At 40.3% G+C, this 5,602-nt stretch overlaps 1 pseudogene; it reads right to left on the reverse strand.

Moving 5' to 3' along the window:
- The window catches only part of LOC137996602 (cathepsin L-like), a 21,796-nt pseudogene extending 17,942 nt beyond the window's left edge, over positions 1-3,854 (reverse strand).
- Positions 3,855-5,602: the final 1,748 nt, after the last annotated feature.

Consider the following 5,602-nt stretch of genomic DNA (forward strand, 5'->3'; position numbering starts at 1 on the left):
GCATTTCTGGACATATCTCGGAAATCGAGAGCTAAAACTTCATCTAGTTGGAAGGTGAGAGGACTGACTTACTTTTCTTTTATACTGGATTTTGCCAGCAGATGCTAAGCGCTTTGGCTTCATGAAAGATGGGGAAGGTGTGGACGATTCTTCGGTGTGGTAGTTGTGTGCGGTTTATGCTTTTCAAAGTTTAACTGTGTGACCTGTGTGCTCCCCACACTTTGCATCAATACCTCACATTTACCAGTAACAGTGGCGCCTACTTTGTCCTTAAGTAAACAGCAAGACTTATTGCAAGGATCTGGATACCCAGACTCTGTGTCGATCCCTCCGTTTCTTATGATGTACCTGGGGAGCAAAAGACAAATAAGGGGCAATTAACTTTAGAGAAAACGATCAAAGTTCTGTAAACTTTATTACAAATAAAGCGTAAACAAATGCCAGCACTAAGGAGCTAATGCAAGCTCCATTGGCTAAATGTCTTAGAGCAACAGACTTCATATTAAAATGTAACAGTCTTGGATGGATGGATGGATGTTGCTGGGAACACGAACGTCAAGAAGTTTGGGGGCAGGGCTGGCGAAGTGGTGAGAGCACTCGCCTCCCACCAATGTGGCCTGGGTTCGATTCCCAGACTCGGCGTCATATTTTTTCCGGTTACCGTTTCCTCGATCGAAAACCAACATTTGATTGCGTTTATTGGTTGATTTCAGTTTAATGTATCCTCAATTAGTGCTCCAACGCAAGAAGACTAGACACTTAAATAAAGTTCCTTTCCTTTCTTTTTTCAAGATAAGTAAATTGTGTTGTTTCACTAAGCTCAGTTTGTAACCATAATCGTTTCAGTTTCTCCTGCAATGTCTGAAAATTACTGACATAACTAAATTAAAAACTTCTTTTTAGGAGCCATGTCTCCAGGCACCGTTAAATGGTTGAGAATCCATGCAATGTGGATTATGACCGACTGTCCAGAATGCCACGACATACCTGTGACTAGGTTACCAGGCCTATGAATGGTGCACCTCCGTTTCCTTTTATATGCCAGTGTAGACTGGATAGCAGCAATTAACTTAATTTTCGCATAAATTGCAAATGTCAAGTGTAAGTAAACTTTAACTTTACATTATAAATTGCATAAATAAGTACAAACGGCCTAACTCCAGTGTTCAAAGGCCAGATAACTTTATCCAGTGAATAAGTCACCACTATATGTAACATGCGCTATTTAAAGTCGTCCGGACTTTGTGCGACCGGAGCCTGGAAGCCAAGAGCGGAAATAGAAAATTTCCGGTTGTACACATCCTCCTAGTGACCAGGTCTGGCTTTGTCTTTCAAGTCGTTGTTGAGAAGAGAACGGCAAAGAAAGGAACAAGTGTTTTGCAATGGGTGGTAAACTAGACGTCTCTTGCAACATGTATCGTTTTCATTGACCGTTTCAGTGGTCCCATGGCGTCAAAAGAACATTTCGTTGGCTGATGCCACAAACCGTTGCTACGAGATGTTACAATACGCCCCCCCAGCCTCGTTCTCAGGGCTTTTCCCAGGGCTTTTTTTCGCTCGCCCGCTCCTCAGCGGAGAAAAGCCCTGGGAACGAGGTTGTACGTCTCCTGTGGCCTCAGCCCTGTTGCTGACCCATCAACCCCTTCCTACGCCCAGTTATTTATAGACGAAAATCGTTAATTACTCGAAACCACAATCAGCGACTGCTTGATAAAGGAAGTGGTTCTCTTCGTCCATGTAACATCCCGAGCAATCGACAAGATTCTGTTCACTGAGTGAGACCAGTTTTCCTGTTTTCTTGAAGTGTTGTCCTTCAACTGCTCCTGTTACACTAAACGGCCAGGATCGACCCAAGATACCTGAAAAGCAAGATGTGGTGAATTCGAAAAAAGCTCTCGAATTGATACTGGATCGTTACAAAGCGAAGTCAAACATGAATCAGCTACAAACATAGTAGGGTTGAGATTAAGGGAACCTCCACTCCGATTAAATAATTTTAAACAAGTACCGAACAAAATAATGTTTGCAATTAAATTTGCTCTACAATAGCTCACTTTCGACATATCAAAATTCAGTCCAAAACAATAGACATCAAGTGAGGCTGTGATCTTCGCAGTTATGACAGCAATTTTTGCAATTGCGTAGAGAAGCCTGAAAAATTCAGGACTTTAACGTTGAAGTCCTGAATTTTTCAGGCTTCTCTACGCAATTGCAAAAATTGCTCTCATAACTGCGAAGATCATAGCCTCACTTGATTTCATATCCGCAGTTCATATATGATTCATTTCATATTCCATTTCATCACAATAGACATCATCTCGAGGTTCTGGGAAATAAACTCATACAAATCTTTCTATTTATTCCTCAGACCCTCGAGATGATGCCTTTTGTTTAGGACAGAATTTTACTATATCGAAAGTGGGCTATTTTTTTTCCAAAATAGTGTTTAGATCGAAAAAATTCAATTTTGCCGGGCGCCGCCATCTTGAATAATTGTGACGTGTTACGGTTGCCCTTTTTGTTTTCACACAAAGAGCTTTTGTTTTGAAACAAAAGAGCAACCACAACATGTCACAATTATTCAAGTGCACGAAGATAATAAATATTAGCCTGAGAACGCAGACGTATTTCCGGCGGTCGTTTCTCTGCCCCGAAATACGACTACGTTCGCAGGCTAAATAAATATTTGATATCATTTTTTGATATCAGGAATACCTGATAAATGACAATGCTAATCCCATTCCCATCAAGGACTTTTATTTTATCTCCCATTACCAGTGGCAAAATCCCATTTCCGGTGATCAAATTCCAACTTCCCCACCCATTTTACCCCTTCAGGACCCTCAAAAGTAAGTTGTTATGAAAATACCTTGGTCCTTCACTCGGGTTACATATCCTTTGCTCCTCCAATCAACAGATCGGGGAAAACTTGTGCCACCAGCAGGAAGCAAAGTTGAACCATTATGCTCTTTTCCAAAGAAGAGCATAGTATGACGATAGCTAAGGATATTGAAGCGATATTCATCAAAGGTCATGTCGCCGAACTGATTCATACCCAAATTGTGTGAATGACGCTCGGAGTTGAACAGTTGAATAAACTAAGGGAAAATGAAAACAAAGCTGGCGTTAAAAGAATCAAACATTGTGCAGAAGAAAAGAAACAGCTTGTTTAAAAAAAGTGCTTATCTAGGATTGATGCGCAGCAGGGACAGAGATGAAGCTGGTTTAGTGATACCCGCCGAGTGACCCGCGTGACAAAGTAAATCTCAAATCTTCTGATTTTATCAGGCGAAACATAAACAATGCAGGTTTTCTATGAGCACCAAAGGCTGAATATAAGTGTCGCAATTACGCTGAGAAAAGTGATTACCTATTTCTTTAGTTCCAGAAAATGCGTAACATTAAAATCTAGTACATGTAATGGCTGCTGACCGTGCCTCTTCAAAACGTCTTCGTTGCGGGCGGAGTGGGTGGGGGAGGCAGAAAAATGTGGAGTTTTGCCTTCTCACCTCCTCCACACACATTTCCTTCGAAACAGGATTGATCGCTCCAGTGACCTACGGACAGGAGAACTGAGGTTGTTCATTACCTTCAGATTCTTTTTCCACACGGCGAAGCGCATCATTTGTTCAGCTTCAGACCCGTACGATTTGCCATAAAAGGCCTTCCACTCTTGCCAATGATGCTTGTACTGGTCAAAACTCAGCTCGATTCCGTTTGTGTGCACTGAGACCCACAGCAGAAAAGCCAGAAAACGTTTCATTTAGCACAATTTGTACCCGTCCTGAAGAAGACTGACTGCTTTAGTGCGTCAAAATGCTTTATGGTGACACCTATATGGTCACGAGATTAACGTGAGAACTTATTTATATTGGCCTCAGTAAATGTGTAGCGTGACTGTTTCAAAGCCGATCATTTAATCCAGAGATCTATCATTTATTTTAAGACCTACCCTTTGATGCTGAATATTAACGACTGAGGTCAGAAAATAACGGAAAAAGCAATTTTTAATCGAGTTAAGTAATTAACAGGATTGTGTTAAATTGTGGCAAGATACTGTTTATAACTGGCATAAGTGCTATAGTTCCTGTTGAGTATAAGAGAACAAGACGCCTATACGGGCGTATCCGTGGAATGCAAAAACAGGTTAGTCAAATTGCCCAGTTACAGTAAATTTCAACTACGGGTAAACTTCGGAAAATGGCAAGAGATTACCAGACAGATAAATCTGTAATTTAACTTGAAGTTGTTTGTTGTAAAAACTTTTATAATTAATGTTACTAACTTTGCAGATGCAAACAAGGAAGCCCTAGTAGGGGTGATCAGGATACGGGATATTTAGATAAAAAAATTATAGGGATACGGGGTATTTGGGCGGGGGGTGGGGAGGGAGGAATTGACCCGGATATTTTAAAAAACAGGCACGCATTGCATACGTGTGGTAGTGCAGTAGGTGACAAGTGTTTTTTTCCATAACTGTCAAATGAGCTGCGTTTTGTTTTTCAGGAGATTCAAGTTGTCTTTGCGTGATATGTAGTTCTAATAGTACACGATATTGTTTTGGTATCGTAAATCATTAAAGTTCCATGTAGATGTCTTTGGTAAATACCCCCTCAGAGGACATGTGGCTCAGTAAAGTACTAAACCCAGAAAGATTGAAGAAATTAAAACGAAATCGAGAAACATTGGCTTCAAGGCTGACATGTTGATCATTTTCAAGTTCCTTTGCAACTTCTTTTTCACCGTAAGTCTAAGAGTGTACTCTGAGCTTCTGACAGCTTTCTAAGACAAGAGTTCATTAAAGTTAAGCCCTGCCTGGCGGGGTTGGTATCTGGATGAGAGACCTCAAAATATGCGATTTGCCGTCAGAAACATACAACCGAAAATTATATTTTAATGCTCAAAAATGTGAACTGAGCAAGGTACAGATTTTGTTAGCCTGCTTTATGCAAAACAAATATTGATGCTAAAAAATGGTCGTTGCACGACCGAAATATGTCTTGCAAATTTAATTTCAAATGTGTCGTCACTTTTATAAAAATTGTTGTTAGTCTGCTTCTTTCCAGACCTTTTGGAAATATTGATGCAAAAGTAAATAAATATCGATATACAGTTTCTAAGAAGAGCGCATCGAAATTTTTAGGAAGTGCCGATCGAGAATAAAACTATTTGCCATCAGCAACAAAATTTGCGAAATGGAAACATCATAAATTTGTGCCGCGAATGTAACAATTTGCCATCAGCGAAAAACATTTTGGGAGATTTTCGCCACGTTCAATTTTTCTATCGTACTTTTGGTTGTACAAATAAAATCGCAAAATCGAAAGTGACATCGATATTAGCGGCCGCCTGTGATCAAGTTAAGTTGCAATTGCCTGTTTATACTAACAACTCACGAAACAAAGGATGCATGTGACAAAGTGATAACAAGACACCGGGCTTTTGTTAGGTTTTTTTTCTTTCAAATGTCAACTAAAGTTAAGCCCGTTCGAATGGAGTAAATACTTGGACTTACGTCGGAACGACTGAACAAACTGGTTCGCAAGAAACAGGTCGATTGGACTATTCGTTCTATGCAAAATTGTGTTCACAGTGGAACACA

This window comes from Montipora foliosa, chromosome 1, assembly GCF_036669935.1.
Source record: "Montipora foliosa isolate CH-2021 chromosome 1, ASM3666993v2, whole genome shotgun sequence".
NCBI lineage: Eukaryota > Metazoa > Cnidaria > Anthozoa > Scleractinia > Acroporidae > Montipora > Montipora foliosa.